This window comes from Lissotriton helveticus, chromosome 5_1 (assembly GCF_964261635.1).
Source record: "Lissotriton helveticus chromosome 5_1, aLisHel1.1, whole genome shotgun sequence".
Taxonomy (NCBI): domain Eukaryota; kingdom Metazoa; phylum Chordata; class Amphibia; order Caudata; family Salamandridae; genus Lissotriton; species Lissotriton helveticus.
The window spans coordinates 1533080411-1533101977 of record NC_136065.1 but is presented as its reverse complement, the minus strand read 5'-3'; the positions used below and the strand labels follow the sequence as shown (position 1 = coordinate 1533101977).

The following is a 21567-nucleotide window of genomic DNA, read 5'->3' as shown; positions in this document are numbered from 1 at the left end:
CTGGTCCTACTTGATCTGTCGGCTGTGTTCAACACTGTGCCACATTTCCTGCTCCTTGCTCGGCTCCAGGAAATTGGAGTGTCAGGATCTGCTTGGCGGTGGCTGTAATCCTACCTGGAGGGCAAAACGCAGCAAATATGGATCCCTCCATACTCAGCCTCCCCCCAGCCTCTGACCACAGGGGTACCGCAAGGGTCTGTATTGAGCCCTCTGCTCTTCAATATTTATATGTGACCCCTTATTCAGATGGCTGAAGACCTCAACGCCAAAGTCATTGCTTATGCGGATGACACGCAGCTCCACGTCACTTAGAAGAAAAATGACTCTTCCACCTCCCCTGTTAAATCCTGCCTGTCAGCTGTCTTTTGCTGGCTCTCCTCTGCCCAGTTAAAATGAAAGAGAAAAAGACTGAGATCATTTTTTTCGGCAGCTATGCTAATGCCTTATACACTGGTCTGCCCAGCTACCTACTGAACAAGCTTCAGGTAGTGCAAAATGCTGCGGCCAGAACGCCCCATAACATTCCGAAAAAGACCAGCGTAGGGCAACAACCGCATAATTTACACTGACTGCCAGTAAAAGAGAGGGTGACTTTCAAGGTCTTGTTCTTAGCACATGCAACTCTTTATGGGCGTGGCCCCACCTACCTGAGGAAGCATTTCACGTTCTATGTCCCTTCCAGGCAGCTTTGCTCATCCTCATTGCTTTGGCCCACATTCCTAGGTTCCGCCTAAAAAGGGTGGACGGCACCTGCCTTTCCTATAGAGCGGCTGTGGCTTGGAACCAACTTACGCAACATTCAGGATCTCAATCTCTTTAGGAAGAGACTAAAGACAGCCCTTTTTTATCTAACCTGATTTTTCATCTGCTTCTCCTCTGTTCCGCTCTTCACTGGCTCGCACCGGGACACTCTGTTGAGTAGCTGTGTGCGTTACAAATCCCACAAACCCTTTTTTTCTCAGTGTAAAAAGTGGAGGAAAGACATGACAAAACTAAAACTGCATGTATATGCTAACAAGCGACTGCCAGGCTCTTCTCACAGGAAAGAATACCTTGATGGAGGGATACAATAAGATGTGACAAATTCTGTCTTCAATTTGTACACTTAGACTACATAACATGAGTTTTAGAACACATTTTTTTTCACTGGCATGGCATAAAACAATATTTATATATTTTAAACATGATATTTGGGAAACACTTCTCTTTTAGAAGTCAAATAAGGTTATGACCACTGGCATCTAAAAAGGATCAGCTTCGTCAGTGATTGTGCCCAAGGCATATTGAACTGAGTATTAAGGTGCTCTCCAACAAACTGTCCTTCATTTGTACCATTGGCACTGGATTTTCAGTGCAACACCTTTGTTGTCTAGTATTTTGCCATGTAGTTAGCGTTTGAAACTAGGACAAACTGTTATTGACAATTTTTCTATTTATCAACTTGGGGCCTGATTACGATGTTGATCTGAAACCAAACTGCCCGACTCCTTGTCGGATTCGGTTCTGACTGACTCGAGGTCGGCGGTTCCTCCCGACCGATCATGATGCTTCCAAACACCATTCGCAAGGACTCCCATTGACTTCAATGGGAGCCTTTGTTCCGAACGACAACACAGGCTGCTATGGGAAAAATGGGTGTCTGCGGAAAACCTTGCACCCTGTTGCGGGCACCCTATGATGCCTGCCAAACTGTGCATGGTTTTACAGAAGGGGCCATTGGGTATCCCTCAACCCCAAACCGGAAGACTCCGTATGAAGGGGGGCCTGCTAGGGACCCCCAAAGTCAGTTTCCAACAGCCTTTTAGTGTCTGACAGACCGAGTTGGAAAGACTGTTGGAATCTGACCTCGTAATCGGTCCGTCGGAAACGCTGTCCATTGAGCTTCACAAATCTACTCCAACTACTCCGATTTTCCTAATGCCGGTCGGAACCGATTCGGAATGACGGAACGGGTCCCCTTCCAACCTTGAGCGTTAGTCAGGAGGATGGGTTCTGACACGGTCTAGGAGAATCCGACTGTCGGTCATAGGCTTTCCCACCGACATCGTAATCAGGCCCTTAATTCCACTTCAAACAGAAACGAGTTCCTCTTGATCAAAAGGGCCTCATGAAAATCACTGTACCTATCACTTTTAATTCTTTGGTGATCGGGAGATCCCTATATATGTTTTATCCAGTAATCCTAACTCCAACCTCATTCTTCCGTAGCACTGGCATACTTTTATCCATGTTTAAACAGTTCGCATTGGGGTGGAGCCTGACCGAAATCTCAACGGCTACTCTCTAAAGTGCTCCTATTTCCGTTTTTGTATTTTGACTTCCGGAAACCATTTGCTGGTCAGTGTTTGCTGTGGGAGATTTACTTATACGTAGGGATTCCATCTAGTTGAGCGGTCGAAGCACTTCTTCCTTATGGCAGTAACAGAAACAACATGCCACTGGCAGTGAGAAGTAGTATCCAGGCTCAAGCCCTGCCAGCTAGAGGGTTTGGCTAGGATAACTGGCAATCGCAGATACTATGCCACATATTTGAAGTGGAGTCGAGGAACTTCCCAGAGAAACTGACAAATCCCTATTTAACCAAGGCTAGACTAATCCTTATGGTTCAGATAGATTTAATGGTTAAAGGTCGGGCTGAGCTGGGAAGTCCTTGCTGACATCAGCAGTTTGTTTGGAATGCATGGCAATGAAGATGTCTAGAAGGGTATCCTGAGTGTAAGAGATGGACTCGATAATGCAGCAGCCGGTGAAACTGGTGAGTCAGATGGAAAAGGAGCTTGGAAGTTGGACAGAGGATTTTTGAGGTCACATGTCAGGGTAATGCTAAAGCTGGATAACAGGATTGAGACCTTGGTATGAGGACTCATTGTGAGCATTGTTCATTCGATTTTAGGGATTCCTCCTGAATTATCTGTGAATGAAGTGTGTGAACTCTTTAGTCTGAGTATCTGAGGTCCAGCTGAATCCAAGTTTGTAAAAAAGACCTTAATATCCCGTAGATGTTTTTTGGAAACCTGGATAACAGCGGTGATGGTGGTGCCTTTATTGAGTCCTTAGAGACCCTAACCTTCGGTATCCTATCTTAAAGGCAAATATTGAAAATGGAAAATATGCAATTTAGCTTTTCAAGACTTCAGTGTGATGATATAAGACATATGGAAGGAATTCCAGAAAGTGAGGAGAGGACTTCTGGACATGGTGTTGGATCTTGATTGTGGTGCATAGATGGTCTGGTAAAGGTGCAGGTTGCAAGACATGTTTTCACTCAAGACAGAAGTGCAAACCTTTTTCAGTGGCGTTAAAGTTTGTAATAGTTTAATTAACATTATGTTAGTAATTGACTCCTTGGTGAAGTGACCATTTGTGAGTACAATGCTAGCCAGTATTGCATAATTCTGAACTTATAGTGAAGCTTAAGGCCTGGCGCATTTTCAAGCTCAACTATGATTACAGGATTTGATGTGTGGGATGAGGTATGACTGAAGATTAGTGGCGAGATGATAGAACCTTGCTGGATGCTGTATCCGATGTTCAAAGAGACTGAAAAATACAGGGGGTAGAGTTGATGCTGGCTTTGTCATAGGGATGGGATTATTTAAAGTCCTAAATGGTTCCTTGAATATAAAGATCTTTCATGATGTGGTGGAGTTTGCCAAAAGTGCCTGACTAATTCAGTAGAAATAGAGTACATCTGTTGACTTTGGGTGGCTCTTCCTAACAGGACCAATTATGGAAAAGTATCAGGAAGGTGCCCTATCCTTGATGGCCTTTAACTGGATAAAGTGTGATGTGTGTTAGCTTAATTAGACGTTCGTCTGCACACCACAGTGCAAGAGTTAGCCTTGACGGTTTGACCTGACTTCCCTTTGAAAGTGGCAATTTAGTGACGTCCCAATAGTGTCTGGGTTCTGTAGTTTCAAGTACAACGTCAAAACTTGTAAGTATTGCCTTGTTGCCCTTGAGTTCCAAAACCTCTGACTCCAGGTCCTTAGGTCAGACCTTATTTTAAAAGGTGGGCACTTGAGGTTTTACACCTCAGATCATTTTACCATGAAGTTTACAGTGAATAAGACTCCATTAGGGAAACTTATTCACAGCAGAGGTAAAAAAAACAATATAAACAGGGGTCCATCAGTCAAAAAAATTAAGGTTTTCAAGGTTTAGGACATGCTTTCTTTCCCACACTTGTTTACTCTTTTTTGTTTGTTTTAGTTCACTGAATAATTAATTGACTCATTGACCAAGAATGTTTGAGAAAACTCTGTCCATTTCAAGCATAATTCCTGGAAGCATTTTAATAACAATCTTTGTGGAGGTCCCGTTGAGGTCAAAGGACATTGTTTATTCTACTTAATGATGCTCTCATTGCCTCATTAAGGGAAATACTTCGTTGGGACTCCAGCCCCCTTGCGAAATCCTTGGGATGGGGAGCACCAGCCCTCAGTTCCTAATGTATGTGGAAGAAGATGAAACTAAAATCACAACATTTAAATATGCATTGCTTATGGTTATGTTAGGAGATATTCCTTTATTTATTTCCATTGCCTCTGTATGGTAGTTGTAATCTTTCAATGTCACACAGTAGTTTTTGCACATACAAACACTCTAACACAACTAATTACATACTATATTTATGTAAAATATAATGTAGACTAAATCCTGCTCTTAGCAATCTCAATTTCTTTCAAAGAGAATTTGGGGCAACTATACTTCATTTTATAGATGCATACCCATTAGTTCTAACCTTTCAACTTTCACTCATTTTGGTGTAAATGTTATATACCACAAAGGAGATTTTGGGTGATATTTGGAGTGGGTTGCTCCAAGAAAGACTGAAAATAATTGAGGTACAGCTCTTTTTCCCATATTCTTTTTGCTGCGATCATAATGTGTTTTGACAGTTTCTTCAAACCTCTTCAGGGCACATGCAAGGGCATGCTGCATATATTTCATAAGATTCTCCATCTCATCACAGGTATGAATGAAATTTATGAAAAGTTGTTCAGGAGGCCTGTATAGTAGATGCCGAGACACTAAGACAAATCAGTACTATTGCCACTAGGCTCCTTGCAGCCTTTTCCGCTTGGAGAAAGGCATTTAGTTATCTGGTTGTACAGGTCACCTACTCAAGTAAGATCATAAGATAGGCAGCACAATAGGCCACCTCCACAAGTCCGAGGTGATCTGGGTAAGCAAGTTAAGTTCAGTAAGTGTTGTTGTGGGTGAAGGATATACATTTAAGGAACTCAACCGAATCCTAAATATAATTGTGTGGAGTGGTAAGAAGAGCAAGGCAAAACTGTATCACTAAAACACACACTGGAGGAGGGCAATATGCAGTTATTGGACATGGAGTGCTACTGCTAAGCAGCTCAACTGCAATTTTTAGTGGGTTTTATTCTGGGTGACCTGAGTATTGACAGAGATCTTAGAGAGAGAAAACAATGGAGGCTAGTGTTACTGAACAACTTTACACCCCACTGATGAGAGCAACTGACACATCATTGTTGCTCAAGATAGCCACACTCCAGTGGAAATATCCCACTAAGTATTTCACACAGGCACCATTACCCTCTATTGAACAGTTTTTAAAAAGTTTTAAAAACCACGTTGTGCTAGAAATTGGAATCTTGTACTCATTAGATTGCTTTTGCAGATGACATCTTCCTATCGGATAGCTTAAGCTATCTTTTGCTCTATGCAAGTAAATTAAGACCCTAGAGCAGGTTCCTTAAGACTGTGTTCACAATCGATGAATTGTATTGCTTTTTCCCTCTCCTTTATGCCTAGAATCTCTCACACTTTAGTCATCACTTTGCTAGTTAAGTGACTTCATCTCTTGGATTTAATTCTTTGAAGCAAAACAAATATTGAGAAAATATGCTTTATCAATAACATCTTACAATTCAGGGCTGCAATGAATGCACTCCATCGGCTTGTTAAAAAGACATGGTGAGCATATCATTATTTGCCTGTGCGGACTTGGTCACTGGACCTGTATCGTCCACCTGTCCTGGTCAAACAGAGGTAAGGTTAGACTTGAATTAAACTCAAACCGTATTGTGTAGTTTTCATTTTCCAGTAGGAACTGTGCATTTGTTGGGCACCATAAACGTTGGGATGATGTCAGCCTGATTCTGAGCACCCCCCACAGAATATGTCATCCTATAGCCCAGCTAACTCACAGTGCCACCACAAACACCCCTAAATCTAGACAGGTAGCGAATGGCTTTGGCAACCACAGAACATGACAACTCTGACTCCCCCCCCCCCCCCCCCCCGCCCCCAAGGAATCGTGGTAACAGATCTAGAACCCTTTCACTCAGTCACTTGTGCTCTTTCTCAGAGAAATATACAAAGAATACTCAGAGGGGCATTTTTTCATATTTATTGAACCATCATGATTCTTGTACAGAATATATGTACTGCAATGAATAATAGACACACTACTAATTACTCTTCTCTGCTTCTAAGGATAGTAAACAGTTCCACCACCTTGCTCAACAATATATATATTTTTGAGCATATAAAGCAATATCTAGATAAGGTTCTCCTACTGTACGTTCCCTAACCTAAGTGTCTAGGGTGTGTGTGGGTGTTCTGCCAATAATCCCCTAGTGCATGATCCAATCCCTGTTGCCTGAAGGGAAAGTATGTTGGTCCCATCTTGGTCACAGGTTGGACATCCCTCCTCGCAGAGTGATCAGCAAGCATGTGGTGACCTCGCAATGACAGCAAGTGCTCCTCTGCCGAAACCCAGAAATGCTTGTTTATTTATAACAAAAGCCATCCTTGCTCCGTGCTGAAACCTGAGATGGGGCCGCCATTGTTTATGTTCTTTAGACAGCTGTGTCACCGCATGGACGAACAGCGAACAATCACATTTGCACAATGTATGCTCAGACTTTGTACAGGATGTTCAATGTGTCGTGATAGTGATCTTATAAGTGGAGCATGTAAGCAACTGTAGTTTCATGGAAATTAATCCTGCACTGTCAAGCACACAAATGTGTGAAGGAGAAGGCAATTTAGGGAAAACGTGCACATGTTAAATGCCAGTGTTTCCCACTAGGTCTAACTGAGACACATGACAAGTGCACCTTGTATGGTCCTTTTCAAAGTTCTGAATCAGGTGAGCTCAATAAGATGCTTCCCTCAGGATCGTAAAAGTTGTTTTTATCCTCTTCGTGACTTGCTGAGTGAATGAATGAATGAATATATTTTATTGTATCAATTAACAATTTTTTTTACAAAAAGTGTCCTATAAAATATCCACAAAACTTGCTTGCTACAGTAATCATCGTTAACTGCTACAAATTTGGATGCACTAAATCCTGTAAAGCAAATCCTAAAAATACAGATCATAGATAATAAAAACATTAAAACCCATGTGTCAATTATCAATTCAAGGCATTCAAAGGCCTATTTTGGAATAGAGATTCCAACAAAGTGCAAAATAGATACAGCTTGTCGCAGCTTGCAAATCAAAGTCTGGGCATGCCCAAAGTGCAGTCTTGAAGTTACTAAAGTGCAAGGTGCGTTACCTAAACGTTCTTTAACTTTATGTGCAAATTTGGCGAACCTTGCCAATTCCATCGGTGTCTCCAGGCTAAACAAGAGTTTCATGGCATCCTTGCAATTACGTGTCCCATATTTTAAAACCAATGGCCTTAGTAAAGTGCGACGTGCTTGTATTAGACAATGGCATATGCAGACCAAATGGACCATGGATTCTTCATGCTGGTGGCAAAGTCTGCAGGTGGTAATCGCCTCTAGGGATTTCCAGCGCCTGTTGATATCTTTTATCGGCAAAGCCATAAGCCTCACTGTTAAAATTTGCTTTAAAATTATCTTGTTTAATGCAGAATCGAGGTATGGTTGCCATACCCGATCTTCATAGGAGCTTACAAGTATCCCAATGTTACTTTTGGAACGATTCAACTCCTTCATATCTTCTTCTCTGGATAATGCTCTAACTTGTTTTTTTATTATAGATTTTAGTGTACCAGGCTGATAAGTTAGATCCTGCAGTTTGGTCATGTCAAGCTGTAATGCTGTGCAGGCAGTTTTCAGGCCGTTACTCCATGAGTTATTGGCTTTCATAAAGATCATTTTCAGGGTTGACTTCATTGTGTTCGGAGGGGCCGCACAAACCCCCCGGTAGAACCGCACCAGCATTGCCCAGTGCTCATAGTTTTGTTTGTTCAACCCAAATTCCAGTCGCACCAGGATGTTTCGTGTATGCGCTGGGATCTGGAAAATTCGCTTGTAGGCTCGGCAGTTGATATGTTCGAGGCTATTAACAAAAGCCGCAGGAAATGCTAACTGGCCATATGTTATTGAGGGAAGCAGCTTGGCCCTTATAACTCTTCTAATAGATTTTGTTGTTGGGCTATTTAGTTTAGCATTCAGCTTGCACAAGGTGAACGTCACTGCCCTTGCCTTTATTTCGGCTGAAGCAAGGTAAGCTGTTGATTTCCCATTACTCATCAGCCAAACCCCTAAGTAATTATATTTGGGCACTTTTGTTATCTTCAAGTTGCCCAACTTCCAATGCTGTCCGAGTTTGTTGGCATACGTTCCGAATATAATTACCTTTGTTTTTCCTGCATTTGCTCTTAGGTCATTCTTGTTGTTGTAGAGATTTAGTGCGTCCAATAGTCTTTGCATGCCTACTTTTGTTTGATCTAATAGCACCATATCATCTGCATACTGTATTAAAAATATTCTATTTGAGCCAATTTTCGGAGATAGAAGATTTGCATTAAGAATAGTTTTAGCAAGGTCTGCCGTATATAAGTTAAAAAGCAAAGGTGCCAGTACACAACCTTGTTTTAAACCACGGTCTGTTGGAATCTTTTTGGTAGCTGAGTTCATTGAAGTTTTCACCTGTACCCAAGTTCCAGTGTAAAGGCTAATTATTGCCTTTAAAAGAATCTCTGGTATCCCCCAACCTTGTAGTTTCCGCCAAAGCAGACTCCGATTGACTCCGTCAAAAGCCGCAGAGTAGTCCACAAAACATGCAAATAGAGGAAGCGACTTTTTCTGTGTAGTCTGTTCTATCATGTATGCAAGGGCTAAAATATTGCCTATTGTGGACGCCCCTGGCCTAAAGCCATTTTGGCAACTTGGTAGGATTTCATTTTCATCAGCCCAGCTCTGCAGGTCTTGTAGCAGGAGGCTAGCATAACCTTTCGCTTCAATGTCTAAAAGGGCTATCAACCTATAGTTTGAGGGGTCCCCGGTATTGCCCTTTTTGTGGATAGGTTGTAGTAAAGATCCTTTCCAAGTCTCTGGGATCGTTGAATTTGCCAGACAATGCTGGTAGAGCGGCGCTGAGTGGCTAGAACCAATTTAACACCTAAGGACGATTTTGGCACCGCCTTTTAGACTAATCTGGATTGGAGATTCCGAGCTTCCCCTTGAGGTGGAATGCATTCTGGTATTTTCCTAGGAGTCTTAGCTCTTCTTTACCTATATTATCTGTGCCTTTCAGTGTAGACGTCACGGGGTCTTTGATGTACTGATAAAGCATTCCAGTGATGGATCAATTGTCTGCACAAAGGTCAGATCTGCAATCTTGAAACTCCATTTCAGAGTTGGTCACCCTCATTCACACTTTACTTGGACTGAGAGACTGCAAGCGTATGCTGGTCCCGAAGAAGAGATCCATTTCAAGGAATGGCACAGTAATTGGCCAACTGGTTTGCTAAAAAACCTCCGACCTTATGGGTCTGTCTACTCAGGAATGACACAAAGTAGTTGAGTATGTGTGTTAAAAAGCTAGGAAATTGAAAAAGTTCGGACGCCCGTCAGGCGGGATCATGACACTCATCTCTACCAGGCTGGTGAAAGAGGCTAAGGTAATTAGCACTTTATGTAAATGGTTGTTGGTTTGTAAGGTATCCGTCTCATGTAGTAAGGGGAATGACGACTACCTGATTCTCATAAATGTATATGTTCAATGGGGTTCTCAAAAAGAATATGATACAGAAATGGGGCTCTTTAAAAAGGATATAGCAAATCTAAATGAAGTGTATGGAAAAGATATAATGGTGTTATTGGGGGATTTCAATCACAAATTAAATTATGGAAAAATAGACCGTTGGTTTGAGGAGATGTTGAGCTCAAATAATATAGGGATAGCAAAATTCCCCATATGTTTTTCCAATAAACAAGATGAAGCATTGGGCACATTTCTGAGCTCTATGGGATTAATATACTTAAATGGCAGGTTGGATTCCAACCGCCCTGCTACACAGACCTTCAGAGCAGGTAATCAACAGTTTCCTATAGATTATATTTTTATACAGGCTTGGAAATACGCAATGGTGGAAAGATTCTGGGTAATCAAGTGCAGGGACAGTGACCATAATGCGTTGTACTGTGGATTTCTAAGGGGGAATTCAAACCATTGTGAGAGAGTGATCCCCCAAGACGTGGAATATCCCAAGCGCCTGACGACAAAACTGTCGGAAGAATACATTGAGAAATTAGTAAGCTTCCAACAAGCAATAAAGGAGGATAGGTGTGAAGGCCAGCAGGTAGCGTGGTATGTGGATAGAATAGTACAGGCAGTGCAATGCCTTAGAGTATACTTAAAAAATAATAAACATGTTAAGGCAAAAATTCCACATAGCCATGGTAAGCAACCTAAATGGTTTGACCTCGCCTGCCAGAATAAAAAAAAGGCCATTCAGAACATAGAGCGGCGTCAGAGGATATGCTATAACCATGGTAACTTAGAGACCCTGTTAATTTTGAAGAAAGAATATCCTTAGTAAGGAAACAGAAGAGGACCTTCAAATAAAAATGTTGGGAAAACCTTCTAGAGACAATAGAAACTAAAAATATAAAACAATTTTGGAGGTTGATACAGGAGGCCGCAGGCAGGACCCCGGGAAATATGAGCTGTGTGGTGGAAGAGACGGCGTGGGTAAATTACCTAGGTAACCTTTATAAAGCGAATAGAACTTTGAATGTAAATGATGAAAAATCTGCATGGACAGGGTCGGTAGAAGCGTTAAAACCAGCCTTTAATGCTGAGAAAGTAAAGGAAACAATTAAGAAGTTGAACTTATCTCGGGCAGCGGGTCCTGACAACCTTCCCGCCATCATAATAAAAATGCAGATAGATTGGTGGGCAGGTTTTTTATCCCATATGTTTGTTGTCATTTTAGATTCAGGCTGTATTCCAAAATCATGGAGAGGTTCAATAATAAGACCCCTACACAAAAAGGGTGAAAGGAAGGATCCAATGAACTATAGACTAATTAATCTGCTAGACATTGGAGAAAAGGTATTTTCTAAAAGAATTCTTGGTAAATTAAAGGAATGGGTGGAGCAGCGGTCGATAGTCCCATCAGAACAGGGTGGTTTTAAGGAAGGACATTCGACTGTTGACCACCGCTTTGCCCTGTGGGCCGTGGCGCGGAAGTCCATAGAGTTGCAGGGGAAGTTGTACTGTTGCTTTGTGGACTTCCGATCAGCTTTCGATTTGGTAGACCGGGACTGTCTGTGGGAGACCATGATAAAGTATGAGATTCCCGATGATTTACTGCTGGTAATTCAGGAGTTGCACAGGCAAAATTGGGCGCAGGTAATTGAAGATACATCAGGTGGGCTAACTCCAGAAATAGCTATAAATAATGGTCTCAGGCAAGGGTGTGTCTTGGCCCCGCTTCTTTTTGCAATATTCCTTGCTGATTTGCCCCTTACCTTGGGGACAGCAAGAGGCGCTAGCCCAAAATTAAATGGGAGGCACCTGTCCTGTTTACTGTATGCCGACGACCTAGTAATTTTGGATCAAACCGAGGTGGGTCTTCAAAGAAAGCTGAACACATTTAATGCATATTGTGCAGCAAAGCGACTAACAGTAAACATGGACAAAACTAAAATCTTGTGCTTCGGGAAAAGGAATATGAAGTTTAACTGGTACTTGGGCCAAACCAAACTTGACATAGTAAATGAATATAAATATCTTGGTATATGGTTCACACACTCTTTGAAGTGGGGGTTGCAATTGGAGGCACAGAAAATAAAAGCTCATACGGCGATATGTGGGCTGAAAAGATTCAATCAAAGTTATGGTGATATGTCCCATAAACCATTATTGACGGCCTATAAAGCAATGATTGCACCGCAATTCCAATATGGTGCAGAAATCTTCTGTTTTGATGGTAAAAACTCCTGGGATAAGGAAGAAGGAAAATGTTTAAAATCATTACTGTCCCTCCCCAGCTCGGCAATGGTCCAGGCAATTAGGATAGAGTTAGGCCTGACTGCGTGGAATGTGCAGGTGCAATCAAGCCTACTCAGATTTTGGAATCGCTTGGGCCTTGAGGAGGTCACAAAGGGGCCACAATGGTGTATGAAAGAAATTCAAACTAGTGAGCTAAAATGGGCGAAAGCGACAAGGAGAAAAATTCAGTCCATTTGCGAGCACCTAAATGTGAAATTAAACCCGAAGACACTGCAATACAAAATAACAAAGAGTGTACTTAAAAAGCAGGGGAAAGAATTGTCTAGAGCAGCAGACCAGGAGTACTTAAGTAAAAAAGATTCTGTAAAATGGTTGCACAGAAGCTGGGTGAAAGACATAAGTTACCCGTACCTAGACACACTAGCGAATCGTTGGCTGAGGATGGAAGTGCTTAGGATCAGAATTGGTATTAATCCGGCTGTGGTAATTAGTGCTATAAAATCTGGAGTAATGCAACAAGATGGTAAATGTAATTGTAAGATAGGGATGAAATGTAATATTTTACACATTTTATTGGATTGTGATCATGTTTTAGAATTACGTAAATTAATACTTCGTCCGATCTTTTTAAAGTACAATATAAGGGCGCGTTTACAAGCATGGGAACTTCTCGCGGAAATGGAAAAGTTAGATATCGCGATAGCCATAGGGAAATTTATGCAGGGTGTGTATAAATTCCCTGCTACATTAGAGGTCTAAACGCAACGAATTGTGTAATAATCTAAAAAAAAAATGTATTGATGTTTAAATTGCTAGGAATGAATTTTTCATGGATGTCATGTTTTTAAGACTATGATGTTTTATGTGTAGGTCTTTTAAAGATTAATGTAAGAGCTGTTGTTTAAAGACCGAATGGTCTAAATAAACGTATTTTTGAACTGAACTGAACTGTGTTAATGGGTTGCAGTTAAGGCATACACATAAAGTTAATTTCCAGCTGGGTAAGAATTGCACAAACTCCATTTTGAAAAAAACTGGAATTGGTTACAGTAACAATTTCTTGCAGATTATGTTGGATATCTGTGAGGTGATCTGATAAAAATACATTAACTTAGTGTTCTCAATGTTTCTTGGTTCAATGATGTAACAGGCAGAGGCTGTAGGAATATAACTCTACACCACCATTTCAAATTCTAGCCACTAATTCGTTGCCTGTGCCTTTGGAACTGTAGGACAGAACATACATCTAAATAAATTTGATTTTATCGGACCAAATAGTTTATCCTTCCCAGTCAGAGACAAGATCTCCCTTTCTACAACGGGGTAAAACTTCCTCGTTTGGCAATTATTGACTAATGTTTCTGCAAGATCGGAATGCAAATCTTGAAGGCAAGGCATGCGGACAAAAGTTACAGCTAGTAAAGATGTGGGCGTGGGTGCCAGCAGTCTTATCAGTCTGTCTGTACTTACTGGTGGAATGAAGAGTTTCTCAATGGAAAGTTTTCACATCTTGGCACAGCAATTTCAGCTGCTGATAGAATATTAATAGCTCTTTGAGGATTGCAGCAGAGTCAGTCTATTGTCCTGCATTAAATCTGATTGTGATTAACCCCTTCCCTTCCATTTTCGGCAGCTCACATTTTATTCAGTTTTCTGCCTCGCGTATCTTGCCTTCCGGCTGGCATATGGTCTGTCAGCGCTCATTTAAATTCAGTAGTCCATTATGGTCGCCATCATCCTCACCTCTGACATCCTCATTACGATGCCTGGGCGAACTGTTCTATTTTGTATCTGTAGTAAGCGAATGGGGAACTGTGGCCTTTTCCACATCTGTCTGCCACAGATTGGAAAAAAAGGAGTAATGCAGGAGTAATGCCCTGCCAAACAAGAGTTCCTCCTTTCAGGCTATGAGACCTGCAAGGAAAGAGGAATTATCGCACCAATCAGGGCTGGCCATTGTAAATAATTTAATCGTGCAGAAGATTGAGTTAATTAAAATGCCCGGCACCTGAGAGGGCTCTTCGAAGAAACCTCTTCCACATGGAAGTTGAGTGTGGCACCTGACAGCCGATGGGCAGGCAGGTGCTACAAACACATTTCATGCTAGGAAAGTTGTTTTGAAGGGCAATGTGATGGGCAGGTTAATGCATTTACACGTAATACAGTTAACATTAAGGTAAAGAAATTGCCCAGCTTCTCACTATACTTCAAAAACCAATTGTGCTTTTTTTGTGTTTTGTTTTCCCACCCACTGAGCAGTGGTTCACCCCTAATTTCACTCTGAGGGTGGGAAAAATAACTGGTGAAATTCCCACGTTTCTCTTTCCACGTGGGAATTTGGTCTTCCTCCTCCTGTCATTATCTGCATATTTCTATTGTCCTTTGTTTTGGTTGTTGTCAGTGAAATTCCACGGACTATTTGTCAATTTAACATTTTCCTTTCTCTTCATTCAGGTGCATCTCTGTGAAATTCAACCAATTAGTAACATTTCATATATAGCTAGATATATTCGATTTAAGATTTTAGTGTGCAATATCAGCAATACATCAATACATTCTCAGCCATTTGCTGGTCATCAGTGTTGTAACTACCTTAGCTCGATTTTAGAAAATCATAGAGACACCTACAATGCAGCAAATATACAGACCTTTCTATCATGGTAGCATAACTGTATGATTTAATTAATATGAAAAATTAAAGATATATTTTTCTGGGATGAAACAATAGAACTTCAGCTCTAGAACATTATATTCTGGTTGGTACCAATTCGGAGAGTATCAGCTTCCTCGGTGTTCTGCATAATTTCTAGTCAGGATGTAATGTGCCACCAGAATTTCATGGTTATATCAGCTTAAATGGGCTCTTCTGTGGAGCTGCTGGCATTGGATATTCTGTGCTAAAAGATACTGATTTTGCAAGCAATGACAAACTGTGATTAAAATATTATCTATTTACAAAGTAAGACTTGGCTCACAGAACATTTTGCACATCTGTACACAACTTGTTGCAGGGATTCTGTACATTCACGGAACTATGCGCAGTATTATGGGACCTCAGTGTATACGGACTATGCCTTCCCACCACCTTAGTGACCACCACCACCTTAGTGACCACGAGCCCAGGACCGACTAGCTATAGTGTCTCACTTCTTCTCCTACACACTCAAGAAGAAGCAAATGATTAGACACCCCAGAACACAACACTGCCAGATCTCTCAGGAATCGTGGTAACAAGACACACCTTTTCACTCACACTCTCATACCTGTCCACAATAAGATCTGACCGAGACACGAATATAGTTTAAAATGCTGTATTTTAACTATTGTGCTATAACATGCAGTATACAGGCCACAACAAGCAGAAAAATGCATAAAACTAATATAGTTAGCATTGCAGCTTGGCCATATATCATAAAGGGAGATGTCATCATACAAAGACCATGGAGAAAAGATTATAGTGCCTAACCTCCCTCCCCTTGGTAAGAATAGGTATTATTATATAATAGAAGATCAGTGGGCTTTGTTAGCAGACCCATACCTTAGACTATGGATGGTATTTCTACATCGTAGGTGCGTGTTGCTCTACTCCCTGGAAAGGTCCCTCTCCAAGTGTGTCTCACCTAAACATGTATCCCCATAATATCAAAAGTACGAGTCTCCAGCAGCAGGTGCATTAGTATGTTTTGTCTAGGTGCCAGGGCCTGACCAGAACAGAATAACAAGAGCTATTGTTTATCGATCTTGCTCACAATGTTCAGACCAAACTCCAGGAACCGGCAGAGAATGAATACATCACATAGTTCTCATGTGAAAGGCATTACACATAGTATTGCAAAAATAAAGCCATGTAGTAACATGCACAAAATCAGCATCATGGCTGCAGGGCTCATGCTAACTTAGTGATGTCGCCAGTGTGCCTATCGGCCACGAGACAAACTACGGAGTACAAAAAAAAGAAGGCATGGTAAAATCTCAGTAATCAGAGATCTGGAATGACTCAAGTTCAAACTTGCAAAGGCAAAAATTCCCCCTGTATGGTAAGATCTATACAATTGAAAATCTAGAGTTAGGAGCAAGCATGTGAACATTCTTGGGTTAGTCTGCCTGCTAGATTAGATTAAAGCCCATCAATGCGTGTGTGTTTGTTTCCATATGCCTATTGCACATAGGATCCTACCATGGAAATACAGATTTACTCTAGTTAAAGAAGGCTCTAACTGTTTTTTCCAGGTTGGCAACTGGAAGCCAAACCACCCACATACTTGGTGTAAGGGAAGGAGTTTCCCCATGATAAAAATATGTCCCCATCGACAGACAAAAATAATCAAATGTCTAAATGTACAAATAAAGATTTTCCACTGGATGGGCATTTCACTTAATAAATGCCACTCAAGTGTGTATTTGTGAATGACATGAAATTAGGAAATTAATTCAAAATTCTGAAGTAGCTGTAAAGGAGCAAAATCTCAACCTTCAAAGTCAGTCTTTTGCAGATTTGGTCATGTTCCTGGACACATGAAACCAAATTCACCAGGTTCACTCAGACAATCAAGCCTCTGTAAAAAAATAAATACCAGTCTGTTTAACCCTTTATTGATCATAAGATCCACACACTGTTACATATACTCATGCTATCTTGAACCTGATTAGGTTTAAAGACTAATGTGATATGGGAGATGTAACAGGCACAGGCTGACTCTTTGCAGGTTAAAAGGTAGATGTATTTGAGTGTATGATACACACCTACAGGTGTAAGCAGAGACCTCCCACCAACAAGAGGTTTCGGCTGTCGCTCAGCCCAGTAAAAGTATTACAACATCATAGATATGCCTCAGTGGCAGGACACAACACACATCTCGATTTTGCAAGGAAACAATTCAACAAACAAACAGAAAGATTACGCAAAAGTTTAAAAAAAACTAGAGAGACAATAAGACAATTGGTTACACCCACACGGAAAGACACACACATCCACACAGAACAAAAACAACAAACTTGACAAAGAGGATTGCCCATGATCTACATCAGTGACCCTTGAATATAATACCAAAAATATTCAGCCAACCAACCTAATGTTCAACTACACAACGCCATTCAAACACAAGCACACTGTAGAATATTTGAATCCATAGTCCCAAAGAGAAAATCAAGGAAACTGAGCTTGAATCAACTTGAGTTTGTTTCTTTCAGTGCTTTATCCACAGTTCAAGCGTGCTTTATCCACAGTTCAAACTTTACTGGTTGCTGGCCTCCTCACCTCGCAATCACATCTACTGAATCCATTCTAAATTTCGTTCCACTCCTTGCATCATGACAGAATCAGAATTCAATACTACTTCCATTACTGTAAATACCACACAGATCCCTTTCTATATACAACATAACAAACAAACGTATGAATGCAGTGAATTAACAATCTTTACACTGAATGTATACTATACGTGAATCATTTATAATCTGTACAATCCTCCAACATATTGGGTCTTTTGAAGCTTCTATTCAATCTTCTTAGTGTTGTGTGCATAGTTTGATACAATCCTTCTCACTGTTTTTTTCACACCAGGATGACTTGAATTTGACAACTCTGTTCAACTTCTAAATGCAAAAGTGCTCAGTCTTTACAGCATTATTAAATACTATGACAACTCCTATTGGACTGCTAAGTTTGGAAAATTGATCATGACTCACAGGAGCCTTTATCTTAACTGTTTCTACCACATCAATAGTAAGTCTATTTACTGCTTTTTTCTTATCTACATCCCCCTTTCTTTCATTCACCTTCCTCCTGCTTCTGTTTCTCCACTTACCATCCCCTCTGATCTCACCCATCTTCATTTCTTCATTCGCCCATGCTAGACACAACATGGTACTGGCTTTCTCCATTCTGAATAATTAAAAAGTTACCCTTCCGGTGGTGGTATGTGATGTGACTCAGTACGTCGCTAATAAATTCTTTATTCCACTTTCCAGTCCTTGCCTGCATACCTTGCCACCTGGAATGTTCTATTCAATCTTTACATCATGCCATTGGTTTCTGGATGGTACAGTGCACATCCCTCATGTTTGAAATCCCTTTCTTTAACAAATTGACATATCCCCTTGGAAACAAATTGCACCCCATTATGTGTGAGTAACAGGCTTGGAATACCTTCCCAGGTGAAAATCTCAGATAAAAACTCTATCACATTCTTGGTGTTAATGTCGCTAACTATTTTCAATCAAGCCATCTAGAGAACATTCTGGTCTATTCTGGGCAATTTATTTATTTATTTATTTTAAGGTTTTATAGAGCGCGAACTTGACCCGTGAGGGTATCAGAGCGCTTTACATATTCAAAGGGTAGTATAGAGCGCAGTAAATCACAGGACCTGTACATCATAGAGCTTACAGAATTGGGGGGTCATAAGGTAAGCAGGAGATTCCAACAAATACTGCACATTTGGGAAAGGAGAAACTATACATCGGGGTATTTTACAGAGACACGAGTCATACAATAGGCAGGAAGTCACACGAGTACTCCCAACACTAAACCAGCAGACAAAACTTCAAACCATCAATCCATATATTAGACTCAAGATAAGCACCCCTACCTGATAAACAGCCATGCCGGGTTGTACTGGCCAATAGGGCAATCAGGCAGTGCTTGATGGTCTAATCCATCAGGTTAGTATGTACGCCGTTTTTTGGGCTGTTTGTTGGCCTACTTTATGGTCAAGTGAGCAACTTTTTACTGTTTATTTTCATGATATTAAAACAAACATTGCTTGCAGCAAAATCAAATCTATGCAGTCTAAAAAAACGTAAACAGCATGACTTTACAAGTTAAAAACTGGCCTAATTTTGAAACATAGGACACTTTTCTAGCTAACTAATTCACTAATGGGGGCCACTTTTATTTTGGTGCCGGGCCTATTTCCTGACCCAGTCTCACACGGCATGATAGGGTAATCCATGGCAGCGATTTTGTTCCTGTTTAAATTTCACATGCTTTACTTAATCTTGCAATCCCCAAGAATGTTAGCTATGTCCAGGATGTGTGTTTCTGTATTTAATTTCACACCATATTACTCTTGTATGGGGCACACATTGTAGTGAGTTACCTCCAGGTGTGTATAACAGGCTACAGTTGAGTGCTTTGGAGATGAGGCTGAAGACAGTACAACTTGCACACTGTGCATGTCTGTGGCTCAAAAAGGTGTCCAGAATATATGGTCATTCAATACATGGCCTCTCGGCAGAGCAAACAGAGCAACGGTCCCGTATTCCAGTTGCAGTTGATTTTCTGTGCAAATGTGAGTGAAGGAGGTACTCATTGGTCAAAACAGTGACAGGTTGAACGTAAAATAATTTATTGTTGTTAGTCATTTATCTTAAACAGCCATTGACAAAAAAACAATACCCCTGGCTGTTTTTAGATGTAAGTCAGTTGTTCTGGATTCAATCACAGAATGGTGAGGGAAAAAATGAGAAAAAGAGTGGAGCATTGAAGGGAAGGTGGATTTAAAAAGGCCAACATCAACAAGAAATGATAAGATGCTTCAGGAGGATGGAAGGGGAGGAGTGGATGTAAATGAAGCAGAACAAGGAAAGAAGTAATGAGGCTGGGAGAGAGATGAGAGTTGAAGGGGAGTGTATGGATAAGATGTGTGGTTATAAGAGAGACAGAACCAGCAAGGGAACATAAGCAGAGTGGAGAGAGAAGTATTGGTGAGAGATGGATGGAAGAATGTAGGACCACTGAAAGATGTCAGCGGTTGGGGGGATGAGAGAGGAGGGGAGAGGTGGCAGTTAGAAAGGTCAGAAACAGCAAAAGAAATTTAAATCCTAGAAAAAAGTCAACTTCCAAATCTTTCAAAAAACGTAATTTACTCATTGACAATGTGCCGGCTTCTGACAACTCTTGGAGTTTGAAGGAGCATTTGTGCTGTATCAGATGATTTATGGCTGACTGTTGATCGTATAGTTAGAGCAGCCTTAATACTACTAAAAGGTAGCACGACTATTGGCACTGTTTCCCTGCCAGTGCTTATAAATCAACGAGTACAACCTGGAATTTAAGTATCCCCCTGGTGTGGTTTACATGTATCTGATTTAAGAAATCTGAAACAATCCACTCACCACCTATTTCTATTATGTTCTAAACCTCTGACTTGTGAAATTTATTAGGTCACCACTGTTCAATCTATATAATTCCCAGTTAGTCTTACTCAATCATTACTTTTGTTTCCTGCTGATATCTTGCGCATATTGATACCCAAACACTACTTCCCTCAGTGGCAACCTGGTCTTTGCCCAAGAATGTTTGTGCGTGCATGCTAACAGTTGATTTCTGAATGAAGACAAATTCATTAAAACGTTAAAGGGACAAATCAAGGATTCTCATTTTTAAAGGATCTCATACCATATGGTGTTCTCTTTGGTGGCTGGTGGAGCTGGGTCAATAGCCCACATTGGTGTAGTCAGCAAAAAAAATTTGGATTCATTTTCCAGCATCTTCTATTTTTTATTCGGAATGGATTAACATGTTTCATCCACTTGCTTTTACTACATCCATTAGCATTACATCCCTTTTCTCCCCTCTCACTACAGTGAAGCTGTTGTGTAGTCCGTTATCTTCTCACTAGATTATTATGCCCTCTCTCTTGGGCTTCCCGCCTTTTAGCATTCAGTACCCTTCAAATCATTCAGGACAGTGCTAGGCTCCTCATCTGAGACTGCTGCATCGCAATGCTATTTCTTCTCACCTTTCTACTGTTTCCTGTGTTTTGATTAGAAACCCAACACCTGCAAGGCACTGTCCATTTGTCATTGTGCACTGCATTAAAAGGGTTCTCTCTTTCAAAAGCACTCCGGACTGTTCATTCCAGAATCCTATACCGTGTGCCATGCAAACTCCTGTGCCATCCTAAAAATGAGATTGTCCTGATTGGAGACAGATCCTTCTCCTTTCTAGTTTGCGGGACTGGCACTCTCTCCCTCTTGAGCTATGGCGTGACTCGAGTTTATTGGGAAAACACTTAAAACTGTCCTTTCTCCACATTAGTAAAGTCTGAAGCTCTCCTTTGGAGCTTTCTTAGTGCCAGAATGCCCGATTTGCATATCATTTTCATTCATCCCATTCATGAGAACAATAACGAAGTTAAATTCATTTAATGTATTTCCATTTATTAGAGATTTAAAATGTATGTACGTATTTTATTAGGGTTATTAATGCTATTTCTAACCATTTTAGTTATATTAAAACTAGGTAAGTAGCTTTTTGCAAAGCAGCTTCAAACAACGCCATATAATTAATTACCAATTGATATTAACTCTTGTGAGGTCACTTCCTGTCAGGTTAAATCTTAGGCAAATTATAGGGGCCG

At 40.9% G+C, this 21567-nt stretch overlaps 1 protein-coding gene across 1 annotated transcript in view; it reads left to right on the top strand.

The window, feature by feature from the left end:
• The window catches only part of IKBKE (inhibitor of nuclear factor kappa B kinase subunit epsilon), a 287848-nt gene that overhangs the window by 215056 nt on the left and 51225 nt on the right, over positions 1 to 21567 (top strand). The window lies entirely within an intron of this gene.